The sequence below is a fragment of the Moschus berezovskii genome, chromosome 3 (assembly GCF_049115385.1).
Source record: "Moschus berezovskii isolate FMDL1 chromosome 3, NW_MosBer_1.0, whole genome shotgun sequence".
NCBI classification, from domain to species: Eukaryota; Metazoa; Chordata; class Mammalia; order Artiodactyla; family Moschidae; genus Moschus; species Moschus berezovskii.
This window is the reverse complement of record NC_142462.1, coordinates 33,931,912-33,952,004: the sequence shown is the minus strand read 5'-3', so window position 1 is coordinate 33,952,004 and position 20,093 is coordinate 33,931,912. Positions and strand designations below refer to the sequence as shown.

The window sequence follows — 20,093 nt, the reverse complement described above, 5'->3', positions numbered from 1 at the left end:
ATTGTCAGGCAAAAAGTTACTATAGCTTTCTTCTCTTCTCAGGGTTAGAGGGAAATGAGCAGACAGGCAACTTGCAAAACACAGAATAGAGCAGAGATCATTCCAGGTACTGAAAGCATAGCCTGAGAATTATCGAGGGACTAGCGGTGTCACTCACTCATCAACTGAGGCCTTAGGAAAGATGACAGCCCACCTCTTCAACCTATGGCTAAAACTGAAATGCTCAAATTCAGGATTTAGGCATTTTTAAGACTCGCAAAGTCTGTGGACACTGAACGGTTAAACTCTAAGATATTAGCCACATCTCCAAACCCTTAAGCTTTCCCCCTTTAACATTTAAGACGGATTAGATTAGAAGTGTATTCTCCACTAGATGCAAAGTCCAATGACACTCTTCATACTTTAAGGATTCCCAGGGCCTTACAATATTATGGCTACTTCTGGCTTCTACATCCTGTCGCCACTAAATTACTGTTTTCTGATGCATTTTTCACTTTTACCCATGCCCTGGCATTCATCCTGTTGCTAACATAAATTTTTAAAAAACTATTTATCCTTTCGATCCCTTTAAAAATAAACCCACTCATTTGAGGCCTTTTTGTGGGCATCTGATTTTATTGTAGACTTGGGGATAAAGAGTGAAGCAAAAACACTGTAAAATATGAATATGCAACAAGTCTATTTTTTGGTCATTGGCTTCACTCTCTCATTACTTCTTCATACCTTCTCTGCCTGTTTCACTCCTTTTCATTCGGTTCCATTCAAATAGAAACAACAACAAATAAAAGTCCCTTTCTCTTGGCAGAGAGACTCAGCTCTTTCCTATACTTGTCCCGCGAGTCTAACCCTCAATCTCTTCTGCGTTTTTTCAGTTTGAAGATCAGCTAGCAGGAAAAGGAAGCACAGAGACAAATGTATTCAGGTTACACTTGAAATGTCTTCTCTAAAATTTTTTTCCTGTTAATTAAGTTTTTGTAGTTGAGTATGTTTTGTCCCATGTTTCAGATAATCCTCCGATGGTTAGGAGAATGTGGAAACATGTTAGCAATAATGATATTTTAGGAAACTAATTTCCAGGAGAAGCTGATAAAGAGTGTACACAGATACATTCACAGTATTTCATGCCAGCATTTATTTCATAATGTGTACAACTTTTAAAAAAAATTTTTGAAGCTTCAATAGAAAGCAGCAACTATATGATGAACTTCATTAATATTTTCACAAGCATATTTCTGTCAATTTAAGGAGGCTTAGGTAGGCTTCTTATTGAACACTGTTAACGATCCCCATTTTCTTAAAATACTTTAACATTCACACATGTATTAATTAGCACAATAACATCTTGTATATCTAGAATTCTAATCAAATGAATCATTCAGGATGATTTAAATTTCTGTATAGATAAAGGTCAAACACTAGAACTGAAATCCATTAGTTATTTTAAATGGAAAATCATTTTAAAATATACACATAATTCACATGTTCTTAAAATATATTCAATATAACTATTCCCTCAGTGACTGTGCATCATCTGAAAATTAAATACTTTTCATACATGTCACAGTGTATTACTGAGGAATAACATTGTTCCCCAAATCTAGATGGTCCTTACTTAGTTTGGGACCTCCTAAACTAAGGCATTGCTTTACTAGTGTGTGAGATGAGTGCAACTGTGCAGTAGTTTGAGCATTCTTTGGCATTGCCTTTCTTTGGGATTGGAATGAAAACTGACCTTTTCCAGTCCTGTGGCCATTGCTGAGTTTTCCAAATTTGCTGGCATATTGAGTGCAGCACTTTCACAGCATTATCTTTTAGGATTTAATAGCTCAACTGGAATTCCAAAACCTCCACTAGCTTTGTTCGTAGTGACGCTTCCTAAGATCCACTTGACTTCACATTCCAGGATGTCTGGCTCTAATCTAGTTTGGTGATCATACCATCACGATTATCCGGGTCATGAAGATCTTTTCTGTATAGTTCTTCTGTGTATTCTTGCCACCTCTTCTTAATATCTTCTGCTTCTGTTAGGTCCATACCTAACATACCTAGGTTCATACCTAAACATACCTAGGTCCATACCTTCTGTTAGGTCCATTTCTGTCCGTTATTAAGCCCATCTTTGCATGAACTATTCCCTTGGTATCTCTAATTTTCTTGAAGAGATCTCTAGTCTTTCCCATTCTATTGTTTTCCTCTGTTTATTTGCACTGATCACTGAGGAAGATATTTTTTTTAATGTCTCCTTGCTATTCTTTAAAACTCTGCATTCAAATGGGTATATCTTTCCTTTTCTCCTTTGCTTTACACTTCTCTTCTTTTCACAGCTATTTATAAGGCCCCCTCAGATAGCCATTTTCCTTTTTTGCATTTCTTTTTCTTGGGGATGGTCTTGATCCCTGTCTCCGTACTATGTCATGAACCTCTGTCCATAGCTCATCAGGCACTCTATCAGTCCCTTAAATCTCTATCAGGCCCTTCAATCTATTTCTCACTTCCACTGTAAAATTGTAAGGAATCTGATCTATGTCATACCTGAATGGTCTAGTGGTTTTCCCTACTTTCTTCAATTTAAGTCTGAATTTGGCAATAAGGAGTCCATGATCTGAGCCACAGTCAGCTCTCAGTCTTGTTCTTGCTGACTGTATAGAGCTTCTCCATCTTTTCGTGCAAAGAATATAATCAATCTGATTTGACTCTACACATGGACATCACCAGATGGCCAACACCGAAATCACACTGATAATATTCTTTGCAGCCAAAGATGGAGAAGCTCTATACAGTCAGCAAAAACAAGACTAGGAGCTAACTGTGGATCAGTTCATGGACTCCTAATTGCCTAATTCAGACTTAAATTGAAGAAAGTAGGGAAAACCACTAGAACATTCAGGTATGTCCTAGATCAAATCCCTTACAATTATACAGTGGAAGAGAGAAATAGATTTAAGAGACTAGATCAAAATTCTCAAAGCCAGGCTTCAGCAATACATGAATTGTTAAATTCCAGATGTTCAAGCTGGTTTTAGAAAAGGCAGAGGAACCAGAGATCAAACTGCCAACATCTGCTGGATCACTGAAAAAGCAAGAGAGCTCCAGAAAAACATCTATTTCTGCTTCATTGACTATGCCAAAGCCTTTGACTGTGTGGATCACAATAAACTGGAAAATTATGAAAGAGATGGGAATACCAGACCAGCTAACCTGCCTCTTGAGAAACCTGTATGCAGGTCAGGAAGCAACAGTTAGAACTGGACATGGAACAACAGACTGGTTCCAAATAGGAAAAGGAGTACATCAAGGCTGTATATTGTCACCCTGCTTATTTAACTTTTATGCAGAGTACATCATGAGAAACGCTGGGTTGGAAGAAGCAAAGCTGGAATCAAGATTGCCGGGAGAAATATCAATAACCTCAGATATGCAGGTGAAGCCACCCTTATGGCATAAAGGGAGGAAGAACTAAAGAGCCTCTTGATTAAAATGAAAGAGGAGAGTGAAAAAGTTTGCTTAAAGCATAACATTCAGAAAACGAAGATCATGGCATCCAGTCCCATCACTTCATGGCAAACAGATCTGAAAACAGTAGCAACAGTGGCTGACTTTATTTTGGGGAGCTCCAAAGTCACTGCAGATGGTGACTGAAGCCATGAAATTAAAAGAAACTTACTCCTTGAAAGGAAAGTTAGGACCAACCTAGACAGCATATTAAAAAGCAGAGACATTACCTTGCCAACAAAGGTCCATCTAGTCAAGGCTATGGTTTTTCCAGTAGTCATGTATGGATGTGAGAGTTGGACTATAAAGAAAGCTGAGCACCAAAGAATTGATGCTTTTGAACTGTGGTGTTGGAGAAGACTCTTGAGAGTCCCTTGGTCTGCAAGGAGATCCTACCAGTCCATCCTAAAGGAGATCAGTCCTGAGTGTTCATCAAAGGACTGATGTTGAAGCTGAAACTCCAATACTTTGGTCACCTGATGCTAAGAACTGACTTTGTTTGAAAAGACCCTGATGCTATGAAAGACTGAAGGCAGGAGGAGAAGGAGATGACAGAGGATGAGATGGTTGGATGGCATCAGCGACTCAAAGGACATGAGTTTGTGTAAACTCAGGGAATTGGTGATGGACAGGGAGGCTTGGCATGCTGCAGTTCATGCGGTCGCAAAGAGTTGGTCATGACTGAGTAACTGAACTGAACTGAACTGAAAATAAGGCAAAAATTGTAGTGCAAGTAGTTTATTTGGGAGATGAATCCACAAAACACCAGTAGAAGAGTAGAGGAATGAGACAGCAAAGGCAACCAGTCAAGAAATAAGTAAATAAATCACTATAATGGACAACTGGCACTTCACATCTCTGGGGGCCTCTGGGAGCACAACTGATTCTTTAGACTATTTCAAACAAGAAGCACGGAAGCCAGGATATTTACATATCAACTCCTGTCAGTCACTGGTTGTGAGCTATTTCCTGGTGGCATTAATTCTCTCACTATTGTCCTGTCATGCACCTGTAATAGGCATCCGATGTAGGGATGAGATAACAGAGAAAGACCTCAGGTGGAGATATGGATGCTAGCTAGAGCCCCACCAGGGAAGAGAAAACAGTAAAGCCCTGGGAGATTTCAATGGGGTACTGACAGTTTCAATTAGCAGCTCCTAACCCAGGCCTCACTGTCCATCACCAACTCCTGGAATTCACCCAAACTCATGGAGTCAATGATGCAATCCAGCCATATCATCCTCTGTCGTCCCCTTCTCCTCCTGCCCCCAATCCCTCCCAGCATCAGGGTCTTTTCCAGTGAGTCAACTCTTCTCATGAGGTGGCCAAAGCATTGGAGTTTCAGCTTTAGCATCAGTCCTTCCAATGAACATGCGGGACTGATGACCTTTAGAATGGACTGGTTGGATCTCCTTGCAGTCCAAGGGACTCTCAAGAGTCTTCTCCAACACCACAGTTCAAAAGCATCAATTCTTCAGCGATCAGCTTTCTCACAGTCCAACTCTTACATGACCACTGGAAAAACCATAGCCTTGACTAGACGGACCTTTGTTGGCAAAGTAATGTCTCCACTTTTATTTATTTATTTATTAAACAATTTTTTTTTCAGGTTAATTTATTATGTTTTTATTCTTACTAATTTTTTTTTTAAATTGGAGGCTAATTACCTTACATTATTGTATTGGTTTTGCCTTACATTGACATGAATCCACCCCGGGTATACATGTGTTCCCCTTCTTGAACCCCCCTCCCACCTCCCTCCGCATCTCATCCCTCTGGTTCATCCTAGTACACCAGCCCTGAGCACCCTGTATCATGCGTCAAACCTGGAATAGTGATTCGTTTCACATATGATAATATACATGCTCCAATGCCATTCTCCCAAAACTTTCCACCCTCACCCTCTCCCACAGAGTCCAAAAGACTGTTCTATACATCTGTGTCTCTTTTGTTGTCTCGTATACAGGGTTATCGTTACCATCTTTCTAAATTCCATATATATGCGTTAGTATACTGTATTGGTGTTTTTCTTTCTGGCTTACTTCACTCTGTATAATAGGCTCCTTTTCATCCACCTCATTAGAACTGATTCTAATGTATTCTTTTTAATGGCTGAATAATACTCCATTGTGTATATGTACCAAAGCTTTCTTATCCATTCGTCTGCAGATGGACATCTAGGTTGCTTCCATGTCCGGGCTATTATAAACAGTGCTGCAATGAACATTGGAGTACATGTGTCTCTTTCAATTCTGGTTTCTGTGTATGCCCAGGAGTGTGATTGCTGGATCACATGGCAGTTCTATTTCCAGTTTTTCAAGGAATCTCCACACTGTTCTCCATAGTGGTTTTACTAGCTTGCATTCCCACCAACAGTGTAAGAAAGTTCGCTTTTCTCCACACCCTCTCCACGATTTATTGCTTGTAGACTTTTGGATAGCAGCCATTCTGACTGGTGTGAAATGGTATCTTATTGTGGTTTTGATTTGCATTTCTCGGATTATGAGGGATGTTGAGCATTTTTTCATGTGTTTGTCAGCCATCTGTATGTCTTCTTTGGAGAAATGTGTGTTTGTTCTTTGCCCCATTTTTTTATTGGGTCGTTTATTTTTCTGGAATTGAGCTGCAGGAGCTGCTTGTATATTTTGGAGATTAATTCTTTGTCAGTTGTTTCATTTGCTATTATTGTCTCCCATTCTGAAGGCTGTCTTTTCACCTTACTTATAGTTTTCTTTGCTGTGCAGAAGTTTTTAATTTTAATTAGGTCCCATTTGTTTATTTTTGCTTTTATTTCCAATATTCTGGGAGGTGGGTGATGGAGGATCCTGCTGTGATTTATGTCGGAGAGGGTTTTGCCTATGTTCTCCTCTAGGAGTTTTATAGTTTCTGGTCTTACATTTAGATCTTTAATCCATTTTGAGTTTATTTTTGTGTATGGTGTTAGGAAGTATTCTAGTTTCATTCTTTTACAAGTGGCTGACCAGTTTTCCCACCACCACTTGTTAAAGAGACTGTCTTTTCTCCATTTTATATTCTTGCCTCCTTTGTCAAAGATAAGGAGTCCATAAGTGCGTGGATTTATCTCTGGGCTTTCTATTTTGTTCCATTGATCTATATTTCTGTCTTTATGCCAGTACCATTCTGTCTTGATGACTGTGGCTTTGGAGTTGAGCCTGAAGTCCAGCAGGTTGATTCTCCCAGTTCCATTTTTCTTCCTCAAGATTGCTTTGGCTATTCGAGGTTTTTTGTATTTCCATACAAATTGTGAGGAGAAGGCAATGGCAAGCCACTCCAGTACTCTTGCCTAGAAAATCCAATGGATGGAGGATCCTGGTAGGCTGCAGTCTGTGGGGTTGCTAAGGGTCGGACACGACTGAGTGACTTCACTTTCACTTTTCACTTTCACACATTGGAGAAGGAAATGGCAACCTACTCCAGTGTTCTTGCCTGGAGAATCCCAGGGACGGGGGAGCCTGGTGGGCTTCCATCTATGGGGTCACACAGAGTCGGAAACGACTGAAGTGACTTAGCAGCAGCAGCATACAAATTGTGAGATTATTTGTTCTAGCTCTGTGAAAAGTATCATTGGTAGCTTGATAGGGATTGCATTGAATATACAAATTACTTTGGGTAGTATACTCATTTTCACAATATTTATTCTTCCAATCCACGAACACGGTATATTTCTCCATCTATGAATGTCCTCTTTGATTATTTTCACTAGTGTTTTATAGTTTTCTATGTACAGGTTAGGTAGATATATTCCTACATATTTTATTCTTTTCGTTGAAACAGTGAATGGAATAGTTTCCTTAATTTCTCTTTCTATTTTCTCATTATTAGTGTATAGGAATGCAAGGGATTTCGGTGTGTTGATTTTATATCCTGCAACTTTACTGTATTCATTGATTAGCTCTAGTAGTTTTCTGGTAGAGTCCTTAGGGTTTTCTGTGTAGAGGATCATGTCATCGGTGAACAGTGAGAGTTTTATTTCTTCTTTTCCAATTTGGATTCCTTTTATGTCTTTTTCTGCTCTGATTGCTGTGGCCAAAACTTCCAGAACTATGTTGAATAGTAGTGGTGAGAGTGGGCACCCTTGTCTTGTTCCTGACTTTAGGGGAAATGCTTTCAGTTTTTCACCGTTGAGGATAATGTTTGCTGTGGGTTTGTCATATATAGCTTTTATTATGTTGAGGAATGTTCCTTCCATTCCCACCTTCTGGAGGGTTTTTATCATAAATGGATGTTGAATTTTGTCGATGGCTTTCTCTGAATCAATTGAGATAATCATATGGTTTTTATTTTTCAGTTTGTTAATGTGGTGTATTACATTGATTGTCTTGCGGATACTGAAGAATCCTTGCATTCCTTGGATAAAGCCCACTTGGTCATGATGTATGATCTTAATGTGTTGTTGGAATCTGATTGCTAGAATTTTGTTAAGAATTTTTGCATCTATGTTCATCAGTGATATTGGCCTGTAGTTTTCTTTTTTTGTGGGATTTTTACCAGGTTTTGGGATTGGGGTGATGGTGGCCTCATAGAATGAGTTTGGAAGTTTCCCTTAATCAGAAATTTTCTGGAAGAGTTTGGGTAGAACAGGTGTTAGCTCTTCTCTAAATTTTCGGTAGAATTCAGCTGTGAAGCCATCTGGACCTGGGCTTTTGTTTGCTGGAAGATTTCTGATTACAGCTTCTATTTCCGTGCTTGTGATGGGTCTATTAACATTTTCTATTTCTTCCTGGTTCAGTTTTCGAAAGTTGTACTTTTCTAAGAATTTGTCCATTTCTTCCAAGTTGTCCATTTTATTGCCATATAATTGCTGATAGTAGTCTCTTATGATCCTTTGTATTTCTGTGTTGTTGGTTGTGATCTCTCCATTTTCTTTTCTAATTTTATTGATTTGATTTTTCTCCCTTTGTTTCTTGATGAGTCTGGCTAGAGGTGTGTCAATTTTATTTACCTTCTCAAAGAACCAGCTTTTGGCTTTGTTGATTTTTGCTCTGGTCTCTTTTGTTTCTTTTGCATTTATTTCTGCCTTAATTTTTAAGATTTCTTTCCTTCTTCTAATCCTGGGGTTCTTCATTTCTTCCTCTTCTAGTTTCCTTAGATGTAGAGTTAGGTTATTTAGTTGACTTTTTTCTTGTTTCTTGAAGTATGCCTGTATTGCTATGAACCTTCCCCTTAGCACTGCTTTTACAGTGTCCCAGAGGTTTTGGATTGTTGTGTTTTCATTTTCATTCATTTCTAGGCATATTTTGATTTCTTTTTTATTTCTTCTATGATTTGTTCATTATTCAGCTGCGTGTTGTTCAGCCTCCATATGTTGGCATTTTTAATAGTTTTTCTCCTGTAGTTGAGATCTAATCATACTGCATTGTGATCAGAAAAAATGCTTTTAATATGCTGTCTAGGTTGGTCATAACTTTCCTTCCAAGGAGTAAGCGTCTTTTGATTTCATGACTGCAATCACCATCTGCAGTGATTTTGGAGCCCAAAAAAATAAATTCTGACACTGTTTCCCCATCTATTTCCCATGAAGTGATGGGACCAGATGCCATGGTCTTAGTTTTCTGAATGTTGAGCTTTAAGCTAACATCCTCACTCTCCTCTTTCAGTTTCATCAAGAGGCTCTTTAGTTCCTCTTCACTTTCTGCCATAAGGGTGGTGTCATCTTCATATCTGAGGTTATTGATATATCTCCCGGCAATCTTGATTCCAGCTTGTCCTTCTTCCAGCCCAGCATTTCTCATGATGTACTCTGCATATAAGTTAAATAAGCGGCTGTGATTCATGGGGTTGCAAAGAGTCGGACATGACTCAGTGACTGAACTGAACTGAACAGAAATTTAGGTTCATCTGTTTACCATTTCTAGTTCTTTCTGGTTGGGTGTTTCATAGATTATTTCTTGAATTCTAGAATTTTTTCCTCTTGTTCTCTTATATTTTGTTTTCTAACTTCTGCGTATTTGGAGTGTACATTTCAAAGCTATTATAAAATTGGTTATGAAATAGAAGTAATGCTTTTTTGCGTAAGGCCCTTACAGGCTAGCCCTAGAGGAACATGTGGGTGTCTGTGCTAAGTCACTTCAGTCGTGTCTGACTCTGCGATGCTAGACTGTAGACCGCAAGGCTCCTCTGTCCATGGGATTCTCCAGGCAAGAATACTGGAGTGGGTTGCTGTGTCCTCCTCCAGGGCATCTTTCCAACCCAGGGACTGAAGCCCCATCTCTTATACCTCCTGCACTGACAGGCAGGTTCTTTGCCACTAACACCACCTGGGAAGCCCAAAGGAACAAGTGCAGACTCAAATGCAAAATTGTGTTGTTCAAAACCCATTTCTAATACTTTCTTTGCTCTGGCATTTGCTACCAATAAAATGATATTGCTGGAGAGCTAAGTTCTGGGTGGATGACTTTTATAAAGAAATGAATATATGGAGATATGAATATACCACTGACAGAGATCACTGATTTTCATCACAAATATTAATCTTATGACATTCTCATTAAAATTATAGATATTGACAAGTCCATGGCAATCACAGGTTTCTTCAGTGATCTATTTTAGAAGATTTCCTGGGAATATTCCAGTATTATTATCTTAAAATGTCTCAAATAATCATAAGAAGAAGAACATCAACTATATAATATTGATAATGTTAACTCTGGATGATTTAAAACTGCATGACTTCTGAATAAAAGTGACAGATTGACCAAATACATTTATTTCTGTTCCTTTCAGAAATGCCACAGAATGGCAGTTAACAGAATAAAAATTCTACAAACCTATAAAGGAAAAGAAGATTATAGAGATAACAAAAATGAGCAAGCAAGTTCAATGAAATGTTGAAAGGGAAAGTGAATTCAATAGCGATAAAGACCTCTGCTAAATGGAGACAGCACCACTGATGGAACTAGAGTGAGGGAGCTGCCAGCAGACCCAGGTCAGAGAATTTCCAAGAAGCTCAGCACTTCTAGGCACAGGCACTAAGGAAGCTGAGTGGTCAGGTGCAAGGTCAAAAACAGAGGGACTGGTTTAAGGTCTGATTTGTTGTTTAGTCACTCAGTCATGTCCAACTCTTTGTGATCCCATGAACTGCAGCACACCAGGCTTTCCTGATCTTCACCATCTCCTGGGGTTTGGCTCAAACTCAAGTCTACTGAATCGGTAATGCCATCCAACCATCTCATCCTCTGTTGCCCCCTTCTCCTCAGATCACAGGACACTTAAACTGCCATGTCCTCTCTCGCAGTCAGGAGATGTCTCCTCCTCTTCATGACCCTTTCACCCTTGACATGCACCAGGACCATTATTGCTTCACAACTAGAGTTCTTCTCTGGATGAAATGAACTGAGCTGGGGCCCCAGAGTCCTAGCAGAAAACAAGGGACATATGCAGAGCTGAAAAGCTACAGACTGAGTGCAAGTCTACTTAGCCTAATTGCCAATCTTCTTTCTGAGCTCTGGCAGCCAAGCATATTCTCCCTGAAGTAGAAGGGTGGAAGACTCCTTCCTGAGGACTCTGAACAATTCAGGGGAAGAAAACTAAAGATACTGTTCCAAATATTCCCCCTAAGTATATACATGCAAACACACATACACCCTAAGGACTACTCACCACCCAGGCCTCCCATACAGAAAGCTTTCTAGTTTACAAATGCCACACAAATTATGAGTTTCCAGTAAACACATGCTCCCTCATAAGTATGAAAGTCCCTAGTGTGCAGGAGCAATCAAAGCAAATGTGAAGTTGGGTACAGGGGAGTGTGTGGGGTCAGAGAAAAAGCACACAGTACAGGTAGAAAAACAAAAATTTGATTGACTAAAATACCTTCTATCTAATAAAGGAAGTTATTAATGCATTAAAATAAGAACAGTACACTTTGAAAAAGGATGATTCTAAAAAATAAAGAACTCTGAAGAAAATGAGCCTCCTAATTGAAAGAGTCCACAGAATTACCCAGCAAAATGAATAAAATAAGACTAAGGCACATAAACGTGAAGTTTTAGAACAGAGATAAGGAGACGATCCTCCAAAGGGGATAAGGAAGCCACATATAAAGGAAATAGAATCAAATTAAGATCAGAATTCGCAGTGATTTTCAACCAGTATTCTCTGCTCAGCCACACAAATCTATCATTGGTAAGAAGATAAAAATGACATTTTCAGACAAATAAGAATTCAATAAATATATCTTCAGATGTTCTTCAGAAAATAAAAGCAATGGGAAAACTAATAAAGAAGCCATGAAGACCCGCTGAAGAGAAGAGCAAAGGAAAAGACCGAGGATAGGTGAGGCGCCCAGAGAACAAACAGTTCACAATAGTTACAGAATGGAGGAAGCTCTAGGAAGAGATAAAGTGGAAATGTTGCAGGTATAGCAAATATCTTTCATAAGCATATAGCAGAGATATTGAAGCACAGAAAACCAGACAAACAGGGGGTAAATTTACAATGAACTCCAGAAAAAAGGTACAACTGAAGAAGGAAAGGGTTACCATTGACTCAGCAATAGGCAACACTTGACTAGCCATTTAAATACTGGTTGACTTTACTTAATACTCTGATACAACTGCTGGGGATGGTGAAGAAGAAATGTACCTGTGTGTGCATGTGTGTGTGCTCATGTGCATGTGCACGTGGCACAGACACACCCATGGGTATATATATAAATGGGTCATTGGGAAGAATTTTCTCATTTGCCATAAGCAAGGAAACAATATACAATGCTTACAATTTATACATTAAGAATTTTCTATGTGAGCATGTTATTTAGAAATTTTAAGGTAAAGGACTAGAAGATGGAATGACTGCTGAAGGTAATTACCTCTGTAAACTGGAAAAATAAATTGAAGAGAAGCAGAGAAGAGGACAGCTATTTTCATCATAAGAGGTTTTTCTCTTTTTAAACTAAATGCGTGCCTTATTATTCAGCCATTAAAAAGAATACATTTGAATCAGTTCTAATGAGGTGGATGAAACTGGAGCCTATTATACAGAGTGAAGTAAGCCAGAAAGAAAAACACCGATACAGTATACTAACACATATATATGGAATTTAGAAAGATGCAAATGATAACCCTGTATACCAGACAGCAAAAGAGACACAGATGTATAGAACAGTCTTTGGGACTCTGTGGGAGAGGGTGAGGGTGGGATGATTTGGGAGAATGGCATTGAAACACGTATGTTGTCATATGTGAAATGAATCACTAGTTCAGGGTCAATGCATGTTATAGGATGCTCGGGGCTGGCATGCGGGGATGACCCAGAGGGAGGATAAAGGGAGGAGGGAGGTGGGAGGGGGGTTCAGGAGGGGGAACTTATGTAAACCCAGGGCAAATTCATATCAATGTATGGCAAAACCAACCAATATAATATTGTAAAATAATTTGCCTCCAATAAAAAATAAATTAATTACAAAAAAAATAAAAATAAAAAGCAGAGAAAAAAAAAACTATATAGAAATAATATATTGCATTTTAATAATTTTACTCAATTAATGGAGAAGTTGAAATTCAAGAGAGTGTTTAAGGCCTGGACAGATCTCACTATGGTTAACATCAGAACTTAGAGAAAGAAGGGATAAAATGAATACTTACTATATTGCATGAAAACTGTATTATTTAACTTAAAAGTACAAATTAATTTTGAGAATTAGTGTATTTTAAATAATTAAACAATTTCTCTTCCCATCCCTGTATTCTGACATAATAAAAAGAAAAAAGTTAATCTAACTTTAGAAATAAATATTTAGGAGAACTCATGATATCACTCTAGACAATTTCTGATACACTACCTGAAATATGGTAATTTATATGGAAGTACCTTAATTCTTCAAATATAAAAACACAACAGCAAACAAAATGCTTTGAACGAAAAGAAAACAATTTTCAACATTTTGATAAATCAGAGAGTTCATTCTTTATCATGAATCAACTTGTTTAAACATTTCCTTTATTTGTTTGTATTGAAATTGAGTTCAATATAATTCAGAGAGCAAAATTGTGTTTCCGGGAGATTAAAGACATTGAGTTTTGCTTATACAGGCATATAAAGACAGAATTACATTTGTATAGTTGATGAATCAGGAAGAAAAGTATGAAGGGAACAAAAGATTATGTTTTTTTTCCTTCCCATTTTCTTACTTAAGAGAAATACATCAGTTTGGCTACTAAAGACTGTTAAAAAGCAACACACTGACTATGCATTAACTTTAGGGGGTGTCTTCTTTTTTTCAACCATAGAAAAATAATTTACTTTCTTTTAAGTTTTTAAAGTTTGTTTTTAAACAGTCCATTTCTCATTTGGTTATTAATTATATGCACATCAGAGAAACGCATTTGAAGAAAGTCAGATAAATCATTTTATAATTTCTTCCAGTTTATGTTAAGTGGCTTAAATTCTTATTTTCTTAACTAAAATGGTAAATTTGAGTGAAACCACATTCCTTAAGAAAAAGTACATTAACATGGTGTTTACAGTTTGCTAGTCTACCACATTGCAGTCTTGTTACATTCCAAATCATTAAATCTGCATATACCTCAACCATTAGAAGATCTGAGAAGAACCAGGAGGGTTCACTGAGCAGCAATAAAAACCTTAAACAATAAGTGTTAAAACTAAGAACACTGATACAATTATATTACAAAATAGGGGAGGGAAGAGGAGAATGAGTGAGTTATTCTCTTATGATTCTCAACAATAAGTTAACAGACATGTTTAAACTAAATACATCAAGTAGATTATTTAAGAATATAGAGCTCATGCACAGCATAAGAGTCAAAAATTGTTGAAACTGGCTAATACGGACTAGGAATAAGGTGAAACTGGACAGAGAACAGTTTCTTTTCATTATAAGCATTTCAGCACTGATTGATTTGCTTTCTTAAAACTATGTATAAACATACATATTTATGCAAGTATTATATACATAGTTATTTTATATACACATACCCACACAAAAATGCACATTATATGTATGTATGTATGCAGGTCAGGAAGCAACAGTTAGAACTGGACATGGAACAACAGACTGGTTCCAAAAAGGAAAAGGAGTACGTCAAGGTTGTATATTGTCACCCTGTTTATTTAACTTATATGCAGAGTACATCATGAGGAACGCTGGGCTGGAAGAGGCACAAGCTGGAATCAAGATTGCCGGGAGAAATATCAATAACCTCAGATATACAGATGACACCACCCTTATGGCAGAAAGTGAAGAGGAACTAAAAAGCCTCTTGATGAAAGTGAAAGAGGAAAGTGAAATGGTTGGCTTGAAGCTCAACATTCAGAAAACAAAGATCATGGCATGTGGTCCCATCACTTCATGGGAAATAGATGGGGTAACAGTGGAAACAGTGTCAGACTTTATTTTTTTGGGCTCCAAAATCACAGCGGATGCTGACTGCAGCCATGAAATTAAAAGACGCTTACTCCTTGGAAGGAAAGTTATGACCAACCTAGATAGCATATTAAAAAGCAGAGACATTACTTTGCCAACAAAGGTCCGTCTAGTCAAGGCTATGGTTTTTCCCGTGGTCATGTATGGATGTGAGAGTTGGACTGTGAAGAAAGCTGATCGCCGAAGAATTGATGCTTTCGAACTGTGGTGCTGGAGAAGACTCTTGAGAGTCCCTTGGACTGCAAGGAGATCCAACCAGTCCATTCTAAAGGAGATCAATCCTGGGTGTTCATTGGAAGGACTGATGCTAAAGCTGAAACTCCAATACTTTGGCCACCTCATGCAAAGAGTTGACTCACTGGAAAAGACTCTGATGCTGGGAGGGATTGGGGGCGGGAGGAGAAGGGGACGACAGAGAATGAGATGCTGGATGGCATCACCGACTCGATGGACATGAGTTTGAGTGAACTTCAGGAGCTGCTGATGGACAGGGAGACCTGGCATGCTGTGATTCATGGGGTCGCAAAGAGTCGGACATGACTGAGCGACTGAACTGAACTGATACACAAATATTTTAATCAAGCACCCAATACTTTTACAAATATGAAATACTTTTGCAGAAGTCCGTGACTTTAGGGAAAATCCCTCAGAAAGCTGGGTGAATCCAGATGGTGACTTTATAATGCATGACCAATAGCATACTTCTGAACTTTGAATAAAATAAAAAGTTGAAAGTAAAATAAGAAACTTCACACCATTTCAGAGTCTTCTCAACAAAAGTTTCTCTTTTTTCCTAAATTTTGCATTACCTGAAAAATAAATCTCTGCATACCACACAGCAGTAGCCATAGCTTTTGGTAGGGTTATCATTTTTTGTTCAACACTACTAGTATGCAAAATGCTATTTAAGTTCTAAAGCAGTCATGGTGTTGGCTACCTTCACATGAGCTGTTGTTGTTCAGTGACTAAGTCGTGTCTAACCCTTTGTGACCCCACGGACTGAAGCATGCCAGGCTTCCTTGTCCTTTACTATCTCCAGGAGTTGCTTAAACTCATGTCCATTAGTTAATGATGTCATCCAACCATCTCATCCTCTGTTGTCCCCTTCTCCTCCTACCTTCAATCTTTCACAGCATCAGGGTCTTTTCAAACAAAGTTAGCTCTTCACATCAGGTGGCCAGTTTTGGAGCTTAAGCTTCAGCATCAGTCCTTCCAATGAATATTCAGGACTGATTTCCTTTAGGATGGACTGGTTTGATCTTTGTGCAGTCCAAGGGACTCTCAAGAGTCTTCTCCAACACCACAGTTCAAAAGCATCGATTCTTTGGTGCTCAGCTTTCTTTATGGTCCAACTCTCACAACCTTACATGACTACTGGAAAAACTATAGCTTTGACTAGATGGACACTTGTTGGCAAAGTAATGTCTCTGCCTTTTAATATGCTGTCTTGTTTGTCATACCTTTTCTTCCAAGGAGCAACCGTCTTTCAATTTCATGACCGCAGTCACTCTCTCTCAATTCCAGGAGCAGCTTCCATAGAATGTTAATTTAGCAACGTTGTTTTCAGGTAGAATATGTATATTATTTTATAGTTGTTCCCTGGTGGCTCAGACGGCAAAGCATCTGCCTACAATGCGAGAAACCCAGGTTCAATCCCGGGGTGGGAAAGATCTCCTGGAGAAGGAAATGGCAGCCCACTCCAGTATTCTTGCCTGGAAAATCCCATGGATGGAGGAACCTGGTAGGTTACAGTTCATGGGATCGCAGAGTTGGACACAACTGAGTGACTTCACTCACTCATTCACTCACTCAAAGCACTAAGTAGATATATTTTAAAAAGTAATTAGAAGTTAGATTGAAATTTATGAATAAGTAATGTGATGAATGGAGCAAAATGCTGAATTTATAATTCATATTAAAGGACAGATATCATGGCAAGTCATATAGCACATCAGATCAGTGGAAACCAGGTAACAATTTTAAAAACTGGTCGATGCAACTAGTCCAAGTCCCTTTCCTCAAAAATATATATGAATAGGCTTCCTAACTCTAAAAACAACTTAAATATATCTGAGGAAAAAAAGGCCTATTTATGAAAGAAACTACGTGATGGGTATGAGCAAAATGCACAATCATCAGTTCCTTTTCTGTTAAGTTAACGGCATCACTGGAAGGTTCTCGAATCCCTTTAACAAATCCTAGTCCACTGAATTTCTCAATCTGCTTTGGTTTTTATATTGGAAATCTAGAGGAGCATTCACATGTTAACCACCAATTTCTCTAACCCAAGTGTTTGACGGAAACTAATATCAGAATCAGCTAAAGCAGTATCTCTGTTTTCATTCTGATCTGTACCCTCCTTCCCCTTCTTTACTGGCTGATTTCCTACCACCTTCTAATTTGCTTTTATGTCCTACACCAGTTGAAGGCCTTTGAAGAGTGATGAAAGTAAAGGCAAGGCAGGAGGTGAGAGGTATCTCTGTCTGCAAGGTTATCTCAAAGACATTTCACCACTACTTAAATGTTTTGTTTTGTTTTTTCCCTCTGTTTACTTACTGCCTCCTATTATTCATGTTCTTCTTGGCTACAGACATTTTTCAGTCATTGTCACTTTTGCTTAGCTGTTTAAAGCCCTCTTATATTGAGTCATACAAGGAAAAAGGTTTTATAGCTAGACAAATGTTTGGGATTCAAGAGATTCAGAGAACAGAAGAACAAAAGACATCAAACAAGAAAACTGAAAAGTAATACAAGTACCCTAGAAAACCTCTGATGGCTGAAGTAGCTACTTTACTTCAGGTTTTTTACTTATATGGTTCCTCTGACAGTATCTATCATTCCAAACATATATGCTCTAGACTGGGCAGAAAATTTTAATTGAGGGAATAGCAGAGGAGATGGAAAAATATGACCTTCTATTGCAGCCATGAAATTAAAAGACGCTTACTCCTTGGAAGGAAAGTTATGACCAACCTAGATAGTATATTAAAAAGCAGAGACATTACTTTGCCAACAAAGGTCCGTCTAGTCAAGGCTATAGTTTTTCCAGTGGTCATGTATGGATGTGAGAGTTAGACTGTGAAGAAAGCTGATCGCCGAAGAATTGATGCTTTTGAACTGTGGTGCTGGAGAAGACTCTTGAGAGTCCCTTGGACTGCAAGGAGATCCAACCAGTCCATTCTAAAGGAGATCAGTCCTGGGTGTTCATTGGAAGGACTGATGCTAAAGCTGAAACTCCAATACTTTGGCCACCTCACGTGACGAGTCTCACTGGAAAAGACTCTGATGCTGGGAGGGATTGGGGGCGGGAGGAGAAGGGGACGACAGAGAATGAGATGGCTGGATGGCATCACCGACTCGATGGACATGAGTTTGAGTGAACTCCGGGAGTTGGTGATGGACAGGAAGACCTGGCGTGCTGTGATTCATGGGGTCGCAAAGAGTCAGACATGACTGACTGAAGTGAACTGACTGAATGCTTCATATGCTGAAAGATGATAAGCAGTATTCCATATTAAATCCCCCATTAAAGTGCTTCCTCTCTTCTTGTGTATCTATCATTACCAAAAAATTTACTTTTATTATTATTATTATTGAGCTTCCCTGATGGTTCATCTGGTAAAGAATCCTCCTGCAATAGAAGTGACACAGGAGACCTGGGTTCAAACCCTGGGTGGGGAAGATCCCCTGGAGAAGGAAATGGCAACCCACTCCAGTATTCCTGACTAGAGAATCCTAAGGACAGAGGAGACTGGTGGGCTATAGCCCATAGGGTCTGTATCTATCACTACTATAAAATTTACTGTTATATTAATATTATTAGTGCAAAATTACTTATATATTGGCAACCTTTACCACTTTTAATTATGACTTCCTAGAACAAACTACCAAAGAGAATGTTCCCAGTGTATAATTATGAGTTTGATAAGTCATCTATAATGTTCAGCTAGAAACTACTGAAAAGTAAAGGGCCAAAGAAGGATAAATTTAATCTCACAGATCATGTCTCAGAATTTTAAGTAAAAAACAAGAATGTACATAGAGTCTGAAGACCCATAAGAGAATTTATTCCATTTCCATCATTAGGTTTATGAATAATTGGTCTACCTTAATTATTTTTGTTTCCACTTACATATAAGATGCTATACTAATATGCTACACTATACTACTTCTAATCTGCTATACTAGTATTTATCATTTTTACTTATCTGATCAAAAAATTTACTTTCTGAAAAGAATTAATTTTGACCTAAAATTTAGAGATTGTCATTAAAACTGTCATCTGTATAGAAGACAGTTTCCATGAAGTATTATTGGGTTAAATTTTAGTCAAAATTATTTTTACTATCTTCTACATAGAGACATATATAAGATAAATATCCCAGCAAGTTCAGAACTCAGAAAAGATGGTAATCATAAAATGGTATCATAATACATTTTTTACCATTTAAATACTACCTAAATATATTAATACAGAAAACCATAGGTTGGCTCATTAAAGATTTTTATTTTAAGAGGGATGGGATGGGAAGGGAGGTGGGAGGGGGGTTTAGGATGGGGAACACATGTGCACCTGGGGCGGATTCATGTCAATGTATGGCAAAACCAATACAGTAATGTAAAGTAATTAGCCTCCAATTAAAATAAATAAATTAAAAAAAATAAAAAGACAAAAAATAAAATAAAATGTATTTTTAAAAAATAAATTGATGAAACATTTTCCGTAAAAACTTACCAATAATATTAATTACCAAATTATGTGCAAAATATCAGACTTTTAAATACCAATTATAATTCACAGAAGGACTTTTGTATTGTGAACCCTAAGAGAAAACTGAAATAGAGGTTTATTTCAGTATTATCACAAACCTAACAACTTCCTTATTGAGCCACAATATTTTTCAGTGACTTTTAAATCTAATCTTGTGACATTACCCAGAGATGCCCCCAAATTTTCTCAAAGCATATAATTTTTTTTCAAAAATGTTAATTTACTTAATTTACAGTCTGTAAAGCAGGAGAGGGAAGAAAAACTGAAGAAAAAAAAAGTGACAAAATTAAGATCATTCAGCTTTAACTAAAATTATGCAAAAGACATGCAAGTCTCCAGGAAATTTTTCTGAAAAATTAGTGTAAGCTATAGTTTCAAAGAGTAAAAGAAAAGATCAGAACCACTGCTGCTGCTGCTAAGTCG

At 37.9% G+C, this 20,093-nt stretch overlaps 1 protein-coding gene across 4 annotated transcripts in view; it reads right to left on the bottom strand.

The window, feature by feature from the left end:
• Nucleotides 1-20,093, bottom strand: part of LOC129552284 (histone deacetylase 9) — a 716,367-nt gene that overhangs the window by 153,523 nt on the left and 542,751 nt on the right. The gene's annotated exons all lie outside the window — the stretch shown is intronic.